Here is a 25,600-nt window from a genome sequence, read left to right on the forward strand (position 1 = left end):
TTTGGTCTATCTTTGTGAATGTTTTATGTGAGCTTGAGAAGAATATATATTCTGCTGTTGCTTGAAGTAGTCTCTAAAATTCCATTTTTATCCAGTTGATTGATGGTGGTGTTGAGTTCAACTATGTCCTTACCAGTATTCTGCCTACTGGATCTGTCCATTTCTAAAATAAGGGTGTTGAAGTCTCAACTATAATAGATTTATTAATTTATCTTTTCAGCTCTATCAATTTTTGACTCATTTATTTTGGCACTTTATTGTTAGATGCACACATATTGAAGATTGTTATGTCTTCTTGGAGAATTGACACCTTTACATTATGCAATGCCCCTCTTTAACCCTGATAACTTTCCTTGCTCTGCAGTTCTGTCTAAAATTAACAGAGGTACTCCTGCTTTCTTTTGATTGGTGTTTGCATAGTATACCTTTTTCCATCAATTTACTTTCAATCTATATTTGTGTTTATATTTAAGGCAGTTTCTTGTAGACAACATATATTTTTGTCTTGTTTTTTGATCCACTCTGACAATCCCCATCTTTTAATATGTACATTTAGAGCAATGACATTCAAAGTGATTACTGATATAATTAGATTAATATCTACTATATCTGTTACTGTTTTCTACTTATTGCTCTAGTTCTTTGTTTCTATTTTTGTCTTCCAATCTTTTTCTGCATTTTCAAGTTTTGAGTATTTTATATGATCTTTTTTCTCTCCTTTTTTTAGTATATGAGTTTTACTACTTAAAAATAATATTTTTGGTCAGGTGCGGTGGCTGACACCTGTAATCCCAGCACTTTGGGAGGCCGAGGTGGGTGGATCACCTGAGGTCGGGAGTTTGAGACCAGCCTGACCAACATGGAGAAACCCTGTCTCTACTAAAAATACAAAATTAGCCAGGCATGGTGGCACATGCCTGTAATCCCAGCCACTCGAGAGGCTGAGGCAGGAGAATTGCTTGAACCCGGGAGGCAGAGATTGTGGTGAGCCAAGATCGTGCCATGGCACTCCAGCCTCAGCAACAAGAGCAAAACTCCATCTCAGAAAAAAAAAAATTGTATATATATGTATATATTTATTGGTTCCCCTAAATTTTGCAACATAAATTTACAACTAATCCAAGTCTACTTTCAAATAACACTATACTATGAGCATATGAGTATTATACCTTGTAATAGTGGTGCTCACATTCTCACAGGTAGTGCAGGTACCTAATAACAAAATAATTCTAATTCCTCTCTGTCTTTTTTCATATTATTGTTGTTATTTGCTTTGCTTGTATGTAAGCATATTAAAGCATATGTTGCACATAAGGGTTGTAGGAATCAGGGGAGAGCTTTCTCCTTAGCCCTCTGAAAAATATACTCACAAAAGGCAGATAAATTGGAGAAAAGGCATATAAATTTATTAACATGTATGCACTGGGAGAATGACAGAGTGATTGTTTACCCCTCAACAAGATGAAAGCAGCATATATATCATCCTGGAAAACAGGAGGGAGGACTGTCTGTTGAGGGACAATATTGTCTGTTGAAGGAAAATAAAGATATACTAGAGAGAATGAATGGATCCGGTAACAGATATTAACTTGTAAAGGGTCTATTCATATGTGGCTACATTTTTGGTATTACAGGGAAGGGAAGAAGAAACAATTTTTTGGGGGTGGGTCTGGATCTTAGGCAGATAAAGGTTTTGGGAGAGACAGTACTAGGGAGAAGGCCCTACATTGTTATCTGTTAGACCAATTAAGTAAGAAAAAAGAGGAATTTTAATTTTACCTTCGTTAATTTTTTTTCTCCAATGCTCTTCTTTTCTTTACGTAGGTTCAAGTTTCTGACCTATGTTATTTTCCTTCTCTCTGAAGGACTTCTTTTAGCATTTCTTGCAAGGCAGGTCAAAACTATAAAACAAAATGTGGGGTCTCCATCTCATTGAATCTCCTGGAGCTTTTTAACTCTCAGACTTGTCCATCCTGTGCCTTTAGCAATTTATCAGTAACAGTTCAGATATTCCTACCCTGGGATCATTTCCTATGAAGGTTTCATCTTGTGGGTTTCTGTTCTGGCAAGTTGTGATTCGCTGAACTAAGTCTGTTGGTTTCTCCAATTGAAGGGAAGCAGTTTGTTATGTGACCTCAGTTGTCTTGTGGATCTAAGAAGAGTTGTTTTTCAGTTTATTCACCTTTTTATTTGTTGAAAGAATGGAGTGGTGACATTTAAGCTTCTTACAAGCCTGACCAGAAATTGGAAGTGAATTTAGTTTCAAAATTTAGTCTTCTTGCTAAAGTTTTCATTCTAATGTTTGGCATTTCAAATAATACTCTGTTTCCATAAATGTGGAGAGATAGTAGCCTACGACTCAGAGGTCTGTGAGAATTTGGAAGGAAAAAACCAGTAAAATTTTTTTTGGGAATGAATTAACTGTGTTCACAGAAGCAGTGGCAGCTCTCTTAGCAGGCCGATTTTGTAATGTGATTCTGGGACTTATTTCTAAGATGCAGGGCTATAATGATTCTGCTTCTTGTATCATGGAAGAAGAGATCAAAAAGGCATTAGGATGTTGACTGTAGTGATTTATCCTGATTATCAGTATGATATAGAAATGCTGCTTCTTAATGTGGTAGGGATGTGCCTAAAACCCAGAAGATCGTAGAGTTACTAGTATGTACCGCCATATCCAGTTATAAAAGCAAATGAGCAATTATTAGGCAGGATTACCAAAAATTAATAGCCCTCAGAAAAAAAAGTTTGCATCACCTCATAAGTAAGGAATACTGGCTGACTCTAGTGTCCTCAGGTTTTAGAATGGTTTTTTATAATTAGATTTTTAAAAATGTCGTGTGAGAGGGTATTCATATTAATAAATGGATCTAGTACTTTAAATATTAATTATATTACATGACATATTTGGCTTTGCTTTTTTGACCTTATTTCATTTTATAATCAATAACCGTGTTTCATTTTCTTGTTCATATTTTGTTTTCCTTTCTTTTTCTCCTTTTCTGACATCTATTTGCTTCATTAAATTTTCTTTATTCTCCCCATATCTTTACTAAGTTTTGAAATTGCTAATTCCATTTCTTTTTTAAAGTGGTTGCCTAGAACATTTTAGTGTATGTAGTTGACTTTACATATTTTTATGACTTTATCTAATAGGACAAGGACTTTAGCATGCCCTAAGTTTTTCCAGACTTCACATTTTGTGGTATTTTGGTATAGTATTTTAGTTTCGAAATGTTAAAAGAAACATCGGTTTTCTTGGGTTTTAATTTTAAAATTCAGTTTGTGATTCTTTTTTTTTTTTTTTTTTTTGTGATAGTCTTGCTCTGTTGCCCAGGCTGGAGTGCAGTGGCATGATCTCAGTTCACTGCAACCTCTGCCTCCTGGGTTCAAGGAATTCTCCTGCCTCAGCCTCCTGAGTAGCTGGGATTACAGGTGTGTGCCACCATACCCTGCTAATTTTTTGTATTGTTAATAGAGACAGGGTTTTACCTTGTTGGCCAGGCTGGTCTCGAACTCCCGACCTCAGGTGATCCACCCACCTTGGTCTCCCAAAGTGCTGAGATTATAGGCCTGAGTCACTGTGCCCAGTCCAGTTTGTGATTCTTTACGTTTCTCTTCTCTCTGTCATGGTGATCAAAGAACTATATATTGAGATGAATTCTGCATCAACTTGGATTCCTATGAGATTATTATGAGCAGTTTCCCCTACTGACTTATACTGAATGGATAATGTTGGTAAGAGACAAATTTTCATTTGGTTACCTCTTGAGATTTGGGGACTGTTTGTTACTGCATATAACCTTGTCTATCCATCTGATACTGAAATTAATTACAGAGAGTGTGCTGTTACTCAATCAAAAACTTCAATAAGGTGACATTGTCATAGTAGTTATTGGGTGGCAAAGAAACTGTTACTGGATGCTGGAAAGATAGTAATCCATATTTTGATGATGTGGAACATTTCACAAAACTGTACTTTGGTAATTGTAGCTCTAGGAAAAGAGGGAGAAAAATAGAGTGTTGGTTCTTTGTGTTGGTTAATATTGGCTGCTTTTTCAAGAAATGAGATGTGTTAAAAAATGATTCAGCTAATATATGGGCAGAAGTGAAGGGGGATTGAGAGAGTCTACAAAATCATGGATTGTTTATGAATTTCATATAAATGAAATTATACAATGTGTATTTTGTGTCTGGCTTCCTTTGTTCAACATTGTGTTTGAGATTCATTCATCTTGTTCTGTGTAACTACATTTATTTAGTTTTACTAAAATTTATTATTTAATTATCTGAATATATCTCAATTTTTTATCCACTCTACTGTCAATGGACATTTATGTTGTTTTATAGTTTTGACTACTGTAAATAATACCATTAAGAACCTTTTTGTACATGTCTCGTGGTGCATATATGCACACATTTCTATGGGATAGTTATCTAAGAATAGAATTATTGGGTCATAGAATGTGTGCATTTTCAATGTCAATCTATTTTCCAAAGTGTTTGTATCAGTTCATACTTCCATTAGCATTGTATATAAGTTTTTCTTACTTCACATCTTTGCCAACATTTACTCTTACCAGCCTTTTAAATATTTTTCCATTTAGTGGATGTGTGATGGCTTAGTTTGAATTTTCTTGATTAATAATAAAAATGAATACCTCTTCCCATGTTTATTGGTCTTGAATTATGTCTGTTGTGAAGTGCCTGCTCAAGAGTTTTGTTTTCTAGAGTCTTCCTGCATTCCTTGGCTTGTGGTCTCACATTATTTTGGCCTCTGCTTCTGTTGTATCTCTGAAACTGACCTTCCTGTCTCCCTCTTATAAAGACCCTTGTGATAACAACATTGGCCCACCTGGATAATTCAGGATAATCTACCCATCTCAATTTACTTAATTACATTGGTGAAGTTTCTTTTGCTGTAGAAGGTAGAATAGTCACAGATTCTGGGGATTTGAACGTCTTTGGGGGGTACTATTGAGCTATATCCTTTGTGGCTTATTCGCCTTGCTATGTGCTCAAGAAAGCTAGACTCCTGCCAATAATAGTAAATAAAATTAAAAGTCCACTGTCAATAATTAAAAAATATTTTTTCTGTATTATTGTTAAAACTAACATTTGCTTAAATTGCACTGCCAAAATATTTTTAATATCTCTCTGAACAATGATCAGTGAGTGATCTTAATTTCTGGACCACCTAGGTCAATAATATTGAAATGGTAATAGAAATTTTAGTCTCTTTGGAATAATCTGTACTTTTATAGGCTTCTGTTCATTATTCAAAATGTTCTGGGTGTGGTGACATTATAATAGTCATTATAATTATTTCCTGGGGCCTTCAGTACTTCTGTGTCTAAAGGTGAAAAAAGTGATTGATTGCAAATAAATGAGGCTCCACAGTATTATCAATCAATTTTGTCCTTTCATTTGAGCTTCAAAACACTACTGAATTTCATATGCTTCCTAATGGCAAAAAAGAGAACTCTTACCTTTTTGGATTAGGAGTATGTCTTAATTCTTTCGGGCTGCTATAATAAAATACCTTAGATTGGGTAAATAAAAATGGAAATTTACTTCTCACAGTTCTTATGGCTGTAAAGTCCAAGATGAAGATGCCAGCAGATTTGGTTTCTGGTGAAGTTTGCTCTTTGCTTCTTTTTGGTTTCTTTGCTCTTTGCTTCAAAATGGCACCTTGTTGCTATGTCTTGGCATGGCAGAAGGGAGAAACAGTCTCCCTCAAGCCTTTTTATTAGGTTACTAATGGGAACTCATGAATGTGGAACTTTCAGGATCTGATTACTTCCTAAAGGCCTTAGCTTTTAATACCGTCCCCTTAGGGGTTGGGTTAGATTTTAACATATGAATTTTGAAGGAACATAAACATTCAGACCATAGCAGGAGACAATGATATTATACAGACCTATTTATAATTTATATTACTAACTTATGACCTTTCGATTAGATATTTGAATATAATTGAAGCTCTAGGAGGATAAACTGCACTTAAATTATCTTTTTGTACCACTTGACATGCCACTGAGCCCCTCATCGTCCTTTTACTTGAGATTTGAAAGGAGAAGTGGAAAAAGCATGGAATTTGAATTCAGAAGACCTGAATGCTACTAAATACCAGCTGTATATTCTTGGGCAAGCCATTTAACTTCATCTGTTAAATAGGAATGTAGTAACACTTACTTCACAGAGTTCTTGACAATGATATGAAGAAGCTACTCTGTAGCTGCAGTGGCTCTAGGTTTTGTTTATTCAGTTTTGTTCCTGAGAGTGGAGTCTGATTATTAAGAACTTTTCTAGAATCAATAGATACATTGGCTTAGCATAAAAGGGGAGTTTATTGGCTCGTATGACTTCACTAAAAATTCCAGAAGAGGATCTGCTTCAGGAACAGTTTGATCAAGGAGCTGACATGTTATCAGCAGCTGTCTATCTCTTCAGTCTATTTTTCTGCATAGTATTTTCATTCTATGTGGTGTCAGTATGACTTTAGCAGCTTTAGACCTGTAGTCACCTATGTTTACTCCAAAGAAAAGGAGTGTATCTCTTTCAGGTAGTTTCTGTACAAACCCTAGGATTTAGTCTAAATTGGACCAGTTTGGACTACATGTCCATGCCTATCTTTGACATGCCCTGACCTGATCATGAGGCTAAAGGGACTGCCCCAATTTGAATCACATGATTCATTCCCAGAGCCTGGGTGAGACCCTTGAACCATAAGTACCAGAAATGGCAAAGGATTTGGGATATTATAAGCTAAAGAAGTGGGCTGGGTTCTGGATGATACAAAGTGTCCATTCTAGGGTCACTTATGTTTTTGAGAAGATATCATTTTATCCTTAGTTTCCCCTACTCAATAGAGATAGCTTTTATGGAAGAAACTTTGTCCTTTTGTTTTAAAATATTCTTCTCCCTCCCTTTGTTTATCTGAAGCTCATAATTATAACATGATGTATGTCTTTCCTTTCTTTCTGGCAAAATTTTTTTCTCCATCTGTTTTTTATTGAATGATGTATGCGAAAGCCACATTTTCCTAGCTAGGAAAGCTTGGTAAGCTATTCTGAATGTCTCTGTGCATTCTGTTTAACACATTCCTATTTTTAGCTTTCTGGGAAGATTTATACAAGTGATTGTAGCCAGTATTAGCTTTTTAAACTCTTTCTTAGAATATTTAAAGCTGCGTTTATCCCTGAATACTTTTCCATGGCTACTTAGGATATTGTTCTAAATATGTAAAATTTTAGCTTATGCAGATGTGGTTTTAAACATTTTATGGATATTAACATGGGTCCATATGTATTTTTCTCTAAATTCATTTATATTTACTTATTTTGATACTAATACTAAATGCGGATAAAGAAAACTTAAATAACATGTTTTCTTTTCTGAATAAGGCTGAAAACCTATCATAGATAACCTCCTAGGTTTTGAAGTATCAGTACTACCATAGAAAAAGAAAAAAAAAATTCACTTTTAAAGCTTGTACTTTAAAAGTATTATATGACTTACCATTATACTCTACAGTTTCAAGTGATAAAGCTGAATAATTCAATTTTAGAAGGAAGCACTGGAATCTTTAATCTTTATCACAGTTCATTGTTACTCTTTGTAAACTTTACTGGAAGAGAATAAGATAATTAGATTGCCACTGGTGTACAGTTTTTCATTACATTTTAAAATCCTTATAGAAGAAAGTTTTGGCATTTTGTTTTTGGATAGGTTTGTATTTTGATTTGGTAGTCGCACTCAGTAATTAATGCTTTTGTGATTACATTAAGTATTTGTGAATAAATGCATAAATAAATAGCTCAGTTGACCAAAATAATTTCCTTTTTAATAAAAAATGTAATTTTTTTTTTCTTTTATACTTCATTGAGTTGCTTTCACTCAGTTGTCTTTTCAAGATCCAAAGTTAATAAAGAAGGTCCTTCGGTTCACTTTGCTTTTGCTACCCTATGCTTGCAAAGCAGTAATAAATAAGTGGCATCTTCCTGGATAATTTATGATGTGGATAGGAGATAACACCCGAGATGAAAACCCTCTTCGGTTCCCCCTTCCACTACTCTATGAGATCCTTTGGCAGTTTGGTAGGAGAAAGCAATTGGAAAGCTTCTCATGAAACTTCCTTACCTAAAACCACTATGTACAAAAATCCGGAGTTGAAAGGTACTTCTGTACTATCAAATTTTATATATTTTCTTGAAAGTCTGGATCCACCAATTACTATCATGTCACCTTGTAGAATTATGTAATTTTTCTGTCCTAATTTTTCTCTTCTCCAAAATTGGGATGAAAATATTTTAACTTTTAGGGCTATGGTTGGGATTAAAGGAGCTATACGTGTATGATATTTAGAAGAGTGTTTGGTAGATAGTAAGCACTCTGTAAATGTTAACCATTATTATGGAACGGAGTACACCTTGGCAGTGAAGAGCTAAGGCTCTGGAGTCAAACTTGTTTTATTTCATACTATTTCTGCCCTTAAGCAAGCTAGTTAATCTCCCTGAGCCATAATTCTCTCAATCGTAAAACTGGTATAATAATGGTATCAAAGGTATAAGGTTGTTGTGAATTTAAATAAGATAATATACACAAGGCTCTTAGAATAATACCTGGCACATGCAATCACCGCACAAATATAACCTATTATTATCATTAACAGCATCTGTGTTTCATTGTAAACTCCACAAGAGCACATAGAAGACATTTACTTAATTCAATTGGCGTAGATTCTAAAAGAGAAACTCCTATGAATAAATACCTCCAAATAATTAGATTTAAAATTTGGAATAGCCATGCTTTTCTTTTTTACTTCACCACCCAGTATTATGGTAAGTGGTTGAATACCACTAACAAATATAAGTAAACACACATATACTAAATATGAAACAGCTAAATAACAAAGCCCTGTGTTAGAAGGCTCAACTCCTAGAGAAAATGGATCCAGAGACAGTAAATACTTGTTTCAAGAGATAGGAAATAACCATAAAAGAATGGAGGAAAGTGTCAGAGGATTCCCTCAGCACAAACAAGAGTTTATTCACTTCAGAACCACTCCTTCTGCAGTAGCATACCCCAGAAGATGTTCACAAACATTCCAAGAGTTTCTATTGGGCAGCCCCAACTACTATAGTTTCTGGGTTGTGCACATTGGTGCAAAAGTATCTAGAAAGAGAAAATAAATGTTACTCTAAAAGTGGTGGAAATACACTGATAAACTATGTATAGATGAGGCACTAAACCCTTACTCTTTTCACTAAACTTTGAGCAATTGTAGACAATAATATTTATTATTTATTACTATTATTTTTTGCAATTGTTGTATCAACACTGGCATCAGAAAAATGACCTGCATGGTGGCAATTAGCTTGAAGAAAACAAAAGCCCCCAACACCGAAAAGTTAACACAGGCTGGAACCTGCTGGAATTACCTAAGGAGAACAAGATCAGGACCAGGCAAGTAATATGACTCAAGTCATTCATGACCAAAAGCTTCATAAGCTCTAGTGAGTATTTACTACATCCCAGGTACTGTGCCAAATGCTTTAGATGTATTATTTCATTTAATCTTCCCTCAACCTTTTAGGCACTATTGCTGGCAGTCCCATTTTGTAGTTGAATAATTTTTTCAAGGCTAGGAATGGTAGAGATGGGGTGAAAATCCAGGCATTCTGAATCCAGCGTCCATTTTTTAACAGTTGCTACATATTCCATATCATTCCATTATAGAAGATAACTTTACATTATTTTTTTAAAAAAAATTCTGTAGTTATAGTCTTGCACTATGGTTTGAATATTTGTCCCCTCCAAAACACATGCTGAAACTTAATCCCCAACGTGGCAGTATGGAAAAGCGGGGTCTTTAAGAGACTTTGAGTTCATGAATAAATTAATCTATTCATTAATATATGAATTAATGGACTAATGAACTAAGGGATTAATGAGTTATTATGGGAGTGGGACTGGTGGCTTTATAAGAAAAGAAAGAGAGACCTGAGACAGCACACTCAGCCTCCTCACCACATGATACCTTGCACCACCTTGGGACTGCAGAGTCTCCACCATCAAGAAGGCCCTACAAGAAGTGACCTCTCAACCTTTGACTTCTCAGCCTCCGTAACTGTAAGAAATCAGTTCCTTTCTTTAAAAATTACATAGCTTCAGGTATTACGTAATAAGCAGCAGGCAATAAACTAAGACACTTTGCTTAAGTTGTTAAGGAACTACTTTGAATTAACTTTACAATGTAGGTTAAGTTCTCAAATAAATTCTTCTGTGGTTGTTATAAAGTCCTGAGTTAAAAGCATTGATACCCAAGTGAAGAGGAAGGAGCAGCAGCACTGTCAGCTTGAGGTTGTGGTCCTATTTAGGGTAAACAATGGACTGATGAACTAGCTGGGGATTTGACAAGGATTTGCCGGGAGTGAAACAGTCATAGGGTATGATAAGCTCTCCACGTATCCCCGATTGACTAAAGGCTCTGTGCGTGTGCAGCAGAGACAGAAATGGGCTCAAGCCACCCACACATTCCTGGCTAACAGGCCTTAAGCACGTACATAGAGAGGACTCAAAAGATTTTGGTGGGAAGTAAACACTGAGGAAGGCTTGAAAATGGCACGCACTTTGAATCTGTTCTCCAGGCGACACACAGATCCGTCAGCAGAGTGGAAGCCTTGCTGGCCTGAGGTTTCTGAGCACAACCTGTGAAAAATCTTTGCATGAACACTAAGCTATGTAAATACATCAGTGATTTCTGGAAAACCAGGCTTGGCCATAAAAGCAAGAAAAAAAAAAAAAAAAAAAAGAATGAGCAGAGACGTTATGACTGAGACACATTTCACAGATTTAATCTAGTTATTAAACAATCAACAACACAACAATAAGCCTCAGAGTAAACAAAAGTCCAGAGTTTCTACAGTGTATTATCTAAAATGTTTATTATTCAATAAAAAATTACAAGATATGCAAGAAAACAAGTGTGACCTATGCCCAGGAAAAAACCAGTTAATTGAAAATATCTGGATTTCTCCAGATTTTGCATTTAGCTGAGAAAGACTTTAAAGCAAGTATGATGATAATATTCAAGTATGTAAACAAAATCATGCTTATAGAATGAAATTAATGTATGATGATAATAACTCAATAAACAAAAAATACGAGGACGTACAAATTATGTTAAAAACCAGAAATCCTGGCTGGGTGCGGTGGCTCACGCCTGTAATCCCAGCACTTTGGGAGGCCGAGGTGGGCGGATCACGAGGTCAGGAGATCGAGACCATCCTGGCTAACATGGTGAAACCCCATCTCTACTAAAAATACAAAAAATTAGCCGGGTGTGGTGGTAGGCACCTGTAGCCCCAGCTACTCCGGAGGCTGAGGCAGGAGAATGGCGTGAACCTGGGAGGCGGAACTTGCAGTGAGACGAGATCGTGCCACTGCACTCCAGCCTGGGTGACAGAGGGAGACTCTGTCTCAAAACAAAACAAAACAAAAACAGAAATCCTGGAGATGAAAAGTACAATAAGTGAAATGAAAATTTTACTAAAGGCATTTCATAGGAGATTTAACAAGTCAGAAGAGAGGTTAATTAAAGTTATCCAATCTGAAAAACAGAGACAGAAGTAATTGAAGAAAATGAACAGAGCCTAAGAAAAAAATGGGGCAACATAAAGTACACACATAATGAGAATCCCAGAAAGAGAGGTGATAAAGAGACAGAAATAATATTTCAAAAAACAATAGCTGAAAAAGAAAATGAAAAATAAAAAAGGTGGAGAGAATTAATTGTCCACAGAAATGGCTTATAAAAAATACTAAACAAATGTTTTTGATTTTTATTTTACTTTTCAGCTCCACAATTTCCTTTTTATAATTAAAGAAAATCTTTTAGTCTGAAAGAAAGTGGCACCAGAGAGTAACCACCAGAGAAATTCACCAGGGAAATGAGAAGTGAATGGTAATTATATGGATAAATATAAAAGCTTCTAATAATATTGTAATAATATTTTTACTCATTTTTTTTGAACTCATTCAAAAGACATAAGATTGCACAAAACACTAATGATAACACTGTATTGTTGAGTTCATAACATATATAGAGATAATATACATAACAATATTGGCACAAAAGAGTAAAGAGGAAAAGGAGATATATTGGAGCAAAGGCTCTATATTTTACTGGAATTAAGTCAGTATTATTTTGAAAGAAATTATGATAAGTTAAAATTTATTTTGAATTGCTGGAGTGACCACTAAGAAAATAGCTAAAAATACAGTTAAAAAAAAAAAAAAGCAGAGGAATTAAAATGGTTATACATATACAAGCATACACACATATACATGTATATACACGTGTATATACATCTAGTGCCTAATTTTGTGAACGTGTGTGTGTGTTTATATATATATATATATATATATATATATGTATAGTGCCTGTAAGTTAGGCACTAAATGAACAATGTTGAAAAAAGACACAAGACATATATAAATCAAATAGACAAATGCAGGCATAAATCCAAACACAGTAATAATTATATTAAATGTGAATGGATCAAACACATTACTTAAGAAACAAAGATTGTGAGATTGGATAAAAATACAAGACACATGCTGTATATAAGAGACACATCTTGGATTCAAGGACATGAATATGTTGGAAGTCAAAGGATGGAAAAAGATATACCATGCATAAAGTAACCATAAGAGAGATGGAGTGGTTATATTAATGTCAGATAAAACAGACTTTACAATAAGAAATCTTACTAAAGGCAAGGAAGGAGATTGTGTAATTATGAAATCCGAAATACAATTGTGAAGGTATAACAATTATAGATGTACATATGACTAATAATAGCCATACTTGAAACAAAATGTGAGAAAAGACAAGAAAAAGGTAATTTAAGAACAATAATTGGAGATTTAGTTACTTTATTCTTAAAAAATAATGGACCAACTAGACAGAAAATCAGCAAGGTTAAAAAAGGCCTGAACAACATTATCAAACAGCTCAATCTAACTGATGTACATACTGAGTAACTACAGAATGCATTTTCTTTTCAGGTGCACATGTAAAATTCTTCAGGATAGGCTGTATTCTGGGCCACAAAACATGGCTCAATTTAAAAACTATTGAAATCATAAGTATGTTCTGTGACCACTGCGGAATTTGATTACACCTCTGCAACAACAAGAAAAATCAGGGAAACTTGTACACATATTTCAAAATTAAACTTCTATTTAACCCATGGGTGAAAGAAGAAATAAAAATGGAAATTTAAAAGTATTTTGAACTGAATGGAAACAAAAATATAACATATCAAAATTTAGTTAATGTTTAGACCAGGAGGGCTTAGCAAGTTTTGTAAAATCTGCAGTTACAATCTGAAAGCTTGCAACTTGTTCATGAAGTGTATGTGGTTTAAACATCAATGGCAGGATTTTCTGTTTAAGTCATGACTTTATAATGCTATGAGTGGGTGCCTGCATTAGGTGTCATAACATTTAAATAGATTGTTTATGCTAATATCATCCTTTAAAGATAAACATTTAAGAAACATTTGTGCTTTCCCCAAAATATCTTTAAACTTCAGTGTTTAATCACAAGTTTCAGCAGGCAAAGATTGTAAATCTATGAGGTATTGAAATAAGACCAGAAATTCTGCAGTATTGATGAGTTATGATGAATGTAAGTTTGATTGGTGTATAAGAATTAATTTATAAAATTTTATCTTTTGACAGTTCAGTCTGAAGGTAACACATCTTTGCAGATGTTGTTTTCCAAAAAAATTAAATAGAAGAGACTGCTGAACACTTATTTGATATATTTATTTGGAATCTTTCATAATTCAAATGTTAAGTGCTTAGAAAAAAATTTATAAATTAGGAAGTCATCTACAAATTAGACATTAGTCTTGGCCAAATGCCTAGTTTCTGCTTGAATATATTTCTTTTCAGTCAGTTTTTTCTTCTATGCATAATTTCTTCTTTATATAATTATAATCATGTTACATAAGTGTTTGCTTTCTTCAATTAATGATGATTTTTTTTATGTTATTACGTAGACTTCTTAAGCCATTGTATGGAATAGTGGGATAATTATTGAGAGCAGGTTCCATAGTTTACTTAACTATTCCTGTACTGCTGATCATTTAGACAATTTTCAGACTTCTGCAGATATATACATTAGTCTTTGCTGGTTTTAACATTATTTCATCAAGTTAACCTTTAGTTAGTGGATACTTTATCATTTTGATACATATTGCCAAACCGTCCACAAGATACTATTTTACTTTGTTGTTTGTTTAGCTTATTTTGTTGTTTGTTTATGTCCTGTGACTGTTGAGTGTTCCTTGTCTTTGCATTTCTGTCATTAATTTGTAGGTCACTTACATGAATAGACTGTTAAACACTTGGTACAAAAACATTTCATAATCTGTTCTTTAACAGATAACTTATTTTTATTATTTTTATTTTTTGTGACAGAGTGTTGTGGCTCTATCACCCAGGCTGGAGTGCTGTCGCCCAATCTCAGCTCACTGCAACCTTCGCCTCCCAAGTTCAAGCAATTCTCCTTACCCAGCCTCCCAAGTATCTGGGACTACAGGCGTCTGCCACCATGCCCGGCTGATTTTTGTATTTTTAGTAGAGACGGGGATTCACCGTATTGGCCAGGCTGGTCTTGAACTCCTGACCTTGTTATCCATCTGCCTCAGGCTCCCAAAGTGCTGAGATTACAGGCATGAGCCCTGCACCCGACCTTCTAGGTGTTTTGTTTTTTTTTTTTTTCCCTCGACTTTGTGAAAACTCCTTCTAAAAGGTTGAAAACTATTGTATTCTCTTTAAAGTTTTCTATGTTTCATTTTGGAACTTACTCTATTTTACTGAATGGTGTTGAGTTGAAGAAATAACAGTTTTTTTTTTTTTTTTCAAAAAGTTACTCATAAAGTATTCCAAGGCCAATTACTTCATAATTTTTTCATCTCTGTGAATTTCTGATAACACTCCTATCTGCAAAATTTTTACATGTAACAAAATGTGTTTCTGAGCTATTTATAATTTTTTCTTAACATGTCTGCCCATTCTTGCACTAGTACAAAAATATTTCTGAAGTCCATTTGAGAAAACAAATAGGTAAAAGCAGCAGGGGGACAATAACCCCTAAGAACTGTGTTTACTTGACTTTCCACTCATTTTCAGTCCATGCCTAGAACACTGCTCTGCACCTGACAGACACTGAGTAAAGATTAGTTGCTAATTGAATGAATGAAAAATAAGTTCAGTAGTTGAGACCAAGTTAGCATGCATTTTAAACTTTTAGACTGAATATTCTTCGGTGATATTTTCTCAATATTTCTCTCAGTTGATTTCTTAATAACCTATAACTAGAGATTGAATTTTGATGAGGACCTGGATGATGGCTGTATAAGTCCATATTCATACTGCTATAAAGAACTACCTGACACTGGGTAATTTATGAAGAAAAGAGGTTTAATTGACTCACAGTTCTGTAGGCTTAACAGGAAGCATGACTGGGAGGCTTCAGGAAACTTACAATCATGGTAGAAGGCGAAGAGGAAGCAAGCACGTCTTACCATGGCGGAGGAGGGGAGAGAGAGAGAGAAGGGGGAGGTGCTACACAGTTTTAAATGGGGAGATCTCGTGAGAACTCACTCACTATTATGAGAATGGCAAGAGGAAAATCAGTTGCCATGATCCAATCACCTTCCACCAGGCCCCTCCTCCAATTCTACATGAGATTTGTGTGGGGACACAAATCCAAACCATATCAATGGCAATCTGGGATTACTGGCTGACAGTGGATTTCTGGTGGACAGGGATAAATTTGTCACCTTATTGCATGACTTTAATTTTACCTGGATTCTCACCTAATGAAAGGCCTTTTGGTGAAAGGCCATTTTAGCTTTACAAAGAGGTATGGGTGGTAGGAATAGCAGAAATTGTGGTCCATTCATCTGCAAAAGTTTTTATGAATTTTGCCAAATGTTTTATAGAACACTGTCAGTGGTATATATTCCATTTTCCAGTAGTATTTGGGATAGCCAAACCATAGGATAAATGCATAGGTATATTAAGAAATTTAAGCAGCAGAAAGTACGGGTCAAGACCAGGCATGGTGGCTCACACCTGTAATCCCAGCACTTTGAGAGGCTCAGGAGGATGGATCACCTGAGGTCAAGAGTTCAAGACCAGCCTGGCTAACATGGGAAACCCTGTCTCTACTGAAAACACACAAAAATTAACCGTGCCTGGTGGTACGTGCCTGTAATCCCAGCTGTTTGGCAGGGGGAGGCATGAGAATCACATGAACCTGGGAGGTGGAGTTGTAGGAAGCTGAGACTGCACCACTGCACTCCAGTCTGGGTGACAGAGCAAGACTCTGTCTCAAAAAAAAAAAAAAAAAAAAAAAAAAAAAAAAAAAAGGTCAAATATAAATCTATGCTAAGGACCTTAGTTAAACAAAAATCACATTTTACATAATTACCTCATATGAAGTATATAGGCAAATTTATGGATAGCCATTGGCAGCCAGAAATACAATAGCAATTCCTTTTAGCAATATATAAAATTTGTAGTTGTTTCTGGTTGTCACCATGACCTCACATTTTTCATTTTTGGGAATGTCTTTCTTTGTCTGTTTGTGTTGCTGTAAAAGAATACTAGAGACTGGGTAATTTATAAAGAAAAGAAGTTTATTTGGATCATGGTTCTGCAGTTTGTACAAGAAGCATGGTGCTGGCATCTGTGTCTGGTGAGGGCCCAGGAAGCTTCCACTCATGACAGAAGCTGAAGGGGAGCCCATGTATGCAGATCACATGGGGAGAGGGGAGGCATGAGAGAAAGAGGAGGAAGCGCCAGGCTTTTTTCAGCAATCAGTTCTCAGGAGAGCTCAGAGTGAGAACTCACTGACTCCCTGGAGAATGGCACCAAGCCATTTATCAGGGATTTACTCCCATGATCCAAACACCTCTCACCAGGCCCCACCTCTAATACTAGGGATCAAATTATAACATGTGACTTGGTAGGGTCAAACAAACCTTATCCAAACCATAGCAGTACTCATTATGTTACTCCTCATAAAACTGGTAATTGTCTGCTTCTGCTGGTCTATCTAGAACTTACACTGTAATCTACATTTCCTATCTTCAAAAGAAACTTCATATTATAGTAAGGTCATGAGATACTCATCTGGCGAAGCGTTATGTCTTTCGGATCTGCTGCCAGCTGTACATACATTTGAGATGGGTAAAATACGGCAGTGAGCAATAATATTCTGGACATAAGAACTGGCAAAGATACTATGACAAACACATCAAAAGCAATTGCAACAAAAGCAAAAATTGACAAATGGTATCTAATTACACTTAAGAGCTTCTGCACAGTAAAGAAACTATTAATAGAGCAAACAGACAATGTATGGAAGGGGAGGAAAATTTATAAACTATGCATCTGACAAAGGTCTAATATCCAGCATGTGTAAGGAACTTAAACAAATTTACAAGAAAAGAACCAAACAACCCCATTAAAAAGTGGGCAAAAGACATGAACAGACACTTCTCAAAAGAAGACATACATGCAGCCAACAAACACATGAAAGAATGTTTAACGTGACTGATCATTAGAGAAACGCAAATCAAAACTGCAATAAGATACCATCTCATAGCAGTCAGAAAGGCTATTACTAGAAACCCAAAACAAAAATAATAATAACATGCTAGTGAGATTGTGGAGAAAAGGGAACACAGTTGGTGGGAGTGTAAATTAATTTAACCATTGTGAAAAGCAGTGTGATTATTTCTAAAAGAGCTAAAAACAGAAAGAACTACCATTTGACCCATCAATCACATTACTGGTTCTATATCTAAAAGAATATAAATCATCCTACTATAAGGACATGTGCATGCATATGTTCACTGTAGCACTATTTACAATAGCCAAGACATTTAATCAACCTAAACGTCCATCAGTGGTAGACTGGATAAAGAAAATGTGGTACATATACACCATGGAATACTATGCAGCCATAAAAAGAATGAGATCATGTTCTTTGCAGGAATGGAACTGGAGGCCATTAACTTTAGCAAACTAATGCAGGAACAGAAAACCAAAGACTATGTGTTTTCACTTGTAAGTGGGAGCTAAATGATGAGAACATACGGACTCAAAGGGGAACAATAGACACTGGGGACTGCCTGTGGGTGGAAGGTGGGGTGAAGGAGACGATCAGAAAAAGTAACTAATTAGTACTAGGCTTAATACCTGGATGATGCAATAATCTGTACAACAACCCCCTGTGACACAATTTAGCTATATAACAAACCAGCAGATGTACCCTGAACTTAAAATAAAAGTTTATAAAGACCAATGAGTTTGAAGTTAAAGGTGTTGACTTTAGTAATAAGAAGTCTCTAATAGGAAACTTATTTTAGTTTTAGAAGATAATCATTTAGAAGGTAATTATTGTTCCTGTTATCTAATATCTATATTAGGAGATAAAGCAGTAAGGTCCCAACTTGAAATGAACACAGAGGGGTAAATTAGAATAAACTGACGAGGTTTTATTTATCAAGAGACTATTTCCAAAGGGTTGGACAGAGCATAGGGAAACCACATAGATAATAACCAGATAGAGTGTAGGGAAACCACATAGATAATGAATAATTAGTCACATCCAGCAAAGACTCCTGATTTCCAGGAGTAAAAATGGTAAAGGAGTTTTATCATTTTTCATGTGAAAGGAATTAGGGGAGGAATCCAGCAGGAGACTTATGTAGAGATGGCAGTCTTGAGCCACATTGTAACCTTGAGGGGCTACAGCCAGGGCAATAGATAACCAGACTTACCATCTTCCCTCCTCCCCATTGACTGAATTCAACAAGAAGTCAGAGGACATGGAAACCTGTTGACCTTGTCCATACCAGTCAGCCTCTTGGGGCCAGAAAGCTGTATGGAGAAGGATTTAAAGGAGGAAATGGAAGCTATTCAGCACAGTGGAGGGGTGTGGTGAGAGTAAGGTGTAGAATTAACTGATTTGCATCATCAACCTCAGATGTGATAATATTATAGTTTGAGAGATTCTTACAAGCTATGACCACCATTCTGTAAATAATTCCCATCATGCATATGAATATAATAAATTACTTCATTTGAAAAATTTGTTATGAGCATCATGTTTCAAAAGGATCTGGACCAGTTTTTACATGGGTTTGGTTTTCCATTGATGGAAAAAGAAGATACAAGAAGATACAAAGAAAAATGAGACAACACTGCTCATATTTTGCCTTTGCGCTTCAGAAAAAAAAAGCGTGAAAAGAAAATAAGGCCACAAATATGCACAGTGTGATCAAACAACTTTTCCTTAATTTTTCATAATTAAAAATCTATATTTTGTATAAAAAGAGGCAATTCACTAAAGAAGAGAAGCAAATTGATGATAGCTATTTTAAAAAGTTAACCTCACTGATAAACAAATGCAAAACAGACATGGTGAAATTTACTTTTTGAACATTGGATAAAGATCGGTTTTCCCAGTGTTGCTGAGTTTGTGGTGCAGCAGGCCTTTACAGGGTCCGATGGGAATTTATATTGATACCATCTTTTTGGAAATAATTTTGGCAATTCAAATTAGTAACATTGAAGCAGTTCATACACATTGACTCATTTCGTCCAGTTTCACCAGAGAGAACCTAAATGTTTAACATTATAGATATGCTTGAGGGTATTATATATTAACCATAAGATGGACTATTATGAAACATTTATTATGGTTTTTGAAAGTTCTTAATGCATGGAAAATGTTTATAATATAATGGTTTTAAATGTTATAATATGATGGTTTTAAAAAGGATATAGATAGATAAAAATGTCAATGGTGACCATCTAATAGTAATGAAAGAACAGGTGACTTTTTTTTTTTTTTTTTTTTTGATACAGAGTCTCGCTCTGTCGCCCAGGCTGGAGTGCAGTGGCGCAATCTCGGCTCACTGCAAGCTCCGCCTCCCGGGTTCACGCCATTCTCCTGCCTCAGCCTCCTGAGTAGCTGGGACTACAGGCGCCCGCCACCGCGCCCGGCTAATTTTTTTTGTATTTTTAGTAGAAACGGGGTTTCACCGTGGTCTCGATCTCCTGACCTTGTGATCCGCCCGCCTCGGCCTCCCAAAGTGCTGGGATTACAGGCGTGAGCCACCGCGCCCGGCAGAACAGGTGACTTCTATTATTTCTATTATTTCTCTCTACTGTTATGTTTTATATATATATATTTTGCAGTGAGCATGTGTAACCTTTAAAACACAAAATTAATAATAAACATATTTTTAAAAAGTTGTTTCTGTCGCTGGTTCTCTGAGCAACTATAAAATGCTTGACAATCAGCTGGAGACACTGGTTTGCTTAATTCTCTGTAAAGAATCAAAAGAGTAGAGTAAGTTTAAACCTCTTTGGGAGTCATGTGGAATTTGAAAGCTTCAGAAATATTTGTATTTATACTCTGTTTATATACATATGGTTTGAAAAAAGTGATTTTAATATTTTGTTTTTGTGCTTTAATGTGTTCCAAAATGGCTATAATGACATAGTTACTTAAAAAAACTTTTTTAAAGAGTAGTTTTAGGTTCACAGCATGTTACTTTTTATAACAAAACTGCTTTTATATACAAATTGGTCATGGTGGGAATTAAGCAATTAGGTACATGAAAGTTTATTTATTTTGTGTACTTTGAAAGTAATTTTAAAATATAATTGTACCTATTGTGCTTGGTTGTTTTAATAATAAAGCATTTCATGGAAGCAAACCCATGATTAGCTCACCTCAAGTTGGTATACCACTCAGGTGAACACCACATGATTGAGATTTTTTTTTTTTTTTTTGCTTCTTGAAGGCCTGATGCAGGAAAGAGAGATGGAAAGTGACAGAGAAAGGCTTTTTTCCCTTGACTCTTACTATCTTAATACAGAGCTCATATCACTGTGTAGAGTAAATAGTCAGCGTGTGCTTTAGAGAATTAAAATGGAGCAGAAGATCTTAGATGCATTAATAAAGTTTGTTAAGAAAACAAGTATTACCCATTTCTACTGAGAGGCATGAGAAGAGAAAAAGGGAAGAGGACAGCTGTTACTCCTAGTTTCCTCTGCTGATTCCTTCAAAGAGCTTCTGATAATGCCTAATGAACTCCTGATCCTCATTCCTTTTTCCTCCCTCTTCCCAATTTATTTCCATCTTCTTTCTTCTTTATCTAACACTGTGTCTCGATATCTCTTTTTTTCTCATCAGTTTACCTCTATCTCTATCTTCATCTTCTGTTTCTGGAACTTTTTTTTTTTTTCCTTAATATAGGAGCTTTAGTTTCCTAGTGCTGTTGTAACAGATTACTGCAAACCGGGTGGTTATAAAACAACAGAAACTCATTATCTCCCAGTTCTGGAGGTCAGAAGTTCAAAATTAGTGTGTCTGCAGGATTGGTTCCCTCTGGAGGCTCTGAAGGAGAATCTGTTCCGTGTTTCTCTCTTGGCTTCCGCTGGCTGCCAGGAATCCTTGGAGCTCCCTGGCTTACAAATGCATCCCTCCAATCTCCATCTCTGTCTTCAGGCTGCCCTCTCCTCTACGAGTTCTACCTTTCTCTTTTCTTATAAGGACACTTGTCATTGGATGTGGGGCCCACACTAATCCCGAACGACCTCATCTTGAGATCCTTAACTTAGTCACATCCTGCAAAGACTCTGATTTCCAAATAAGGTCACACTGTCAAGTTCTGGGTAGACATATCATTCGAGAGGCTACCATACAGCCTACTACAATAGACACTTTTCCTGGTAACGTTTCTCTCTACTTTATAACTACTCCCTTTCCCTAATTCCTACCTTCTTTCTTGCTGTCCTTCATTCTGCTGTATAGAACTTGGAACTTAGATTCTCTGCTGCAGAGTTTCCCAGAACCCTGCTTTGCTAGATGTACTGTCTAGAGGGTTCTGGGGCCTAACCAGTGTGGGATGTACTGTATTCTTTCTTCCTATTGGATATTTATAACACGTGTTACCATATTAATGGCCTGAAAAATCCTTCTGTCTCATTTCCTAAACCATGAAATCCTTTTCAGAAAAATGTCCAATATAATTTTGTGAAACTCTGCTTTGTGGCACATTCTTCAGGAACTACCACAGAACAGATTTCTTTTTTAGGGATTTTTTTTTTTTTTTCCCACTAACTGATATTCTGTGTTGGTAGTTTGTTTGTTTTTAAACATTGATTTCCTGCCTGTCTCTCAACAGCTCTCACTTTTTGTTTTTCAACTCCTTCTTTGCAAAAATTATTATATTATCTTCAAAATTTCTACCCCATGTTTATGTAGGTAACTGCTAAATTCATTTCTTTAGTTTTGACCTGTAATCGGCTTAAACTCTCAACATTTTCTTTCTAGTATTAGTTGAGAATGAGCAATTTCTATATTTTCACGTTTTTCTTGTGATGTTTAAAACTCTTGTGTTTTAAAAATTATATTTCAAAATAACAGCCTTGAAGCATATTAAAAGAATTTTTACTTCAAATGGGAGAGACAGTAGAAAGTAATTAGTGTAGAAACTTTAATATCTATTTGCAAATCCATAACTCTTCATAGTGTTTTAGAAAATAGCTCCAAGAACAAATTATACTATATCAGGTAGGCTGCAGAAAGAAAATGGCTGCATATTTTAACACTGGTTCAGGCATTTAGGCTACTCCCATTACTTAAGGGATTTTCTGCACATTTTGAGTTGATGTTAGAATTTTAAAAGGTATGAGGCAATAGCCTCACTGATATTTCTAAGTCTCATTCATCTTTATAAATTTCATGTTTTATTGCTAGTTTTTCATATAACTATGATAACTTTCCTATCTACAAGGCTACAGCAAATGGAAGTTTAACTTTTTGGAGTACCTTTAAAATGAAATGTAAAATCAACTTTTAAGAACATAAACGTATTTCTCTTTGTTAAATAATATGCTTCAGTTTGTCCTGAACTATTAACACTCAAGGACTGCTTGGTGGCTGTCACTATTCTCTAGATAGTCTTAAAACTTTTAATACAGTGGAACCCTGACATGTTAATTAGAGTACCATATAACTCTCCACTCTTCAAGAGTTTCCATATTCATAGATGACACATATATTTGGTTTTCTTTACATAGACCATTACTCCATTTATTCCATTGTACTCGAATCTATCTAATGAGCTTCTGGTTCCACCCATGAGCAGTGCTTTGAGTGGCTTGCCAAATTTTTACTGAAAGTTTAGGTGTTTGTTGAACCCAGTCTGACAGCTGCTGTTTTCATTTAATGATTTTGCAGGGAACTTGGTAACTTACTTGGCCATTGGCTTGAGTTTGCAAGTGCTCTCACTTCTTACATTTGTAAGTATGGAAAAAAGGCCCTCTTCTCCCTGGTTAAACCAAATGAGGAGAAAATTTACCCTAGGGAAGTAAGAAAATAACGAACATAGAATTTTGCCAAAACTATTGGTATATCTGTGAAATATGGGGATCTTTAGAGATGGGAGTTAATAACAAAAAGAGACTATCAAAATGGTATTTGAGTAGTGATAAAGCTTAAATTTGAATTTAATTTCCTTTTCTCTCTCATAATTCGATGATTTTACAGAAGTTGATTGAAAGATAGGTGGCTGGATCCCAAGGCATTTCTTTATGGAGATAAGACCTCTAAATTTTTCTTCTAAACCACCTCGGGATAGACTGACTAGATTGTTCTGGACCCCTCCAAAGTAGGTATGGTAGACAATGAAATAATTATTTGCTTTTAAGACTGCTGAGAGATAGTTCTCTGTGGGTGTCTCTGGCATCTGCACCTGTTATGAGCAGAGGCATTAACTCTCCTTTTGTTCCACACTATATTTCAAAAGTGTTTGGATAGATAATACCTTTGGAAGATAAAGTAGTGCCTCCCCTGCAACAGACAGAAGATTTACTTACTTTTCAGCATAATAAAGACAATTTCTTTCAGAGCAGAGATCACGCAAGTTTGATTAGTGCCCATTATAAAATATTTTGGTTACCTAAGCTCAAGCTTCCTCATCTGTGACACTAACTCACTGTGTGTGATGCATCCACCTGGCTCACTCCACATTGCCCTCGTGGGACCTGGGGGACAAGAGGAAGATACACAACTTGCAAGCCTAGAAAGCTCAGTTGCTGTGAGTAATTATGCTCTATGTTTCTGATCCAAGGTCTTTACTCAGATTTACTAAGTGTTAATTCTTTAGTTTAATTTTCAGAGGCTATTTTATTTCTCCTATCTTCAAGGTTTTGGGGGCTATTCATAACAGCCCTCTTGACTGTTTTATAGGACTTAATGAAGATGACTAATAGGGCTTTAAAATTGAAAGGTACCAATATTATTATTATTTTTATTTTACTAGTCAGAATAGGCTGTGTATGCTGCAATAACAAATTAAACCCTGAGTAGATGAATACAACCAAGGTTTATTTGTAGCTTACACAGTGTTCATTGAGAATTGGGTGACTCTCTAGGGTAGTCTTATCTTTCATCCTCCACATAATGATTGATTCAGGGTGTTCTTACTGTGGGTGTTGCCATCTGAATCTGTGTACTCCTAATGGTAGAGTGAGGGAAGAGAGTAAGTGCACAACTCACAGTCACCCTTGTATGCCTTGACTCTCATCACTTAGTAACATGGCCCTACCAAGTTGCTAGGTGGCTGAGAATTATAGGGGAAACTATGCAAATTAAGTAAACAATGAATATCTGTCACTTTCATGGATATCTTTGCAAATATTTTTAAGAAGTTGATTGACTTGCCAAAATATTCTCATGCTAGCAATGCATTTAAAAATATTTTAGTCTCATAATGAATTTAAGTAACTGCTATGTGAAAATCCCTCTCTCCTTTAAAAAAAAGTGTCTTTGCTATTTTTGTCTGATTATTCTTCCAGATAAAACTCAAAATCCTTTTTGGGTATTTAAAGTTATTGCAAAAAAAATTGTTGACATTCTTATTGGAATCAAATTAAAGCTATAAACGAATGTAGGAAGAATTGATATTTTGATAATATTAGTGTTTCAATGCAGAAACAGGGCTAATTATAATTTCTATAGTAATATTTATATTTCCTTCATAAGATACAAATACATTTGTAAAATAATAATTCATAAGCATTTTAGATTTTTAATTGCTTCTTGTGAATGGAATTTCTTTTATCTTATTACCCCTTACATTTGATGATGAGAACTCACACATGTTTCTTTGAAAAAAATTGGTAAGATAGATAAACCTGTAGAAAAGGCTACTGAGAAAATGTAGAAGAAAGAAAAACAAAATGTGAAAAATGAAATGTAACTATACACATACATAAAAACGATTTTAAAAATCATAAGCAAGTATGAATAATTGCATACTAATTTGAAAATCAAAATGACATGGTTACATTTCTGGAAAAAATTAAAATGCTGCAATTGGTTCCTAATGAAATAGAAATAGAAAAGAAACAAAATATTTGAAAAGATAATGAGCATGAAATAATCTGAAATAGCAACAAAACTATCCCTTCTATAAAAGTACTA

The 25,600-nt window shown here is 35.2% G+C and overlaps 1 long non-coding RNA gene across 2 annotated transcripts in view; it reads left to right on the plus strand.

Annotated features, from left to right (window-relative positions):
• The first annotated feature begins 11,865 nt into the window (after positions 1 to 11,865).
• LOC126940326 (uncharacterized) overlaps positions 11,866 to 25,600 on the plus strand; it is a 245,524-nt gene continuing 231,789 nt past the window's right edge. Inside the window, exon 1 of one of the 2 annotated variants that reach the window (XR_007720707.1) lies at positions 11,866 to 11,968. This is a non-coding gene — a long non-coding RNA (uncharacterized LOC126940326). Of the gene's footprint in view, positions 11,969 to 21,674; positions 23,788 to 25,600 lie in introns of those variants that run through there. The other variant, XR_007720708.1, reaches the window with a different exon arrangement.

The sequence above is a fragment of the Macaca thibetana genome, chromosome 17 (assembly GCF_024542745.1).
Source record: "Macaca thibetana thibetana isolate TM-01 chromosome 17, ASM2454274v1, whole genome shotgun sequence".
Classification (NCBI taxonomy): Eukaryota; Metazoa; Chordata; class Mammalia; order Primates; family Cercopithecidae; genus Macaca; species Macaca thibetana.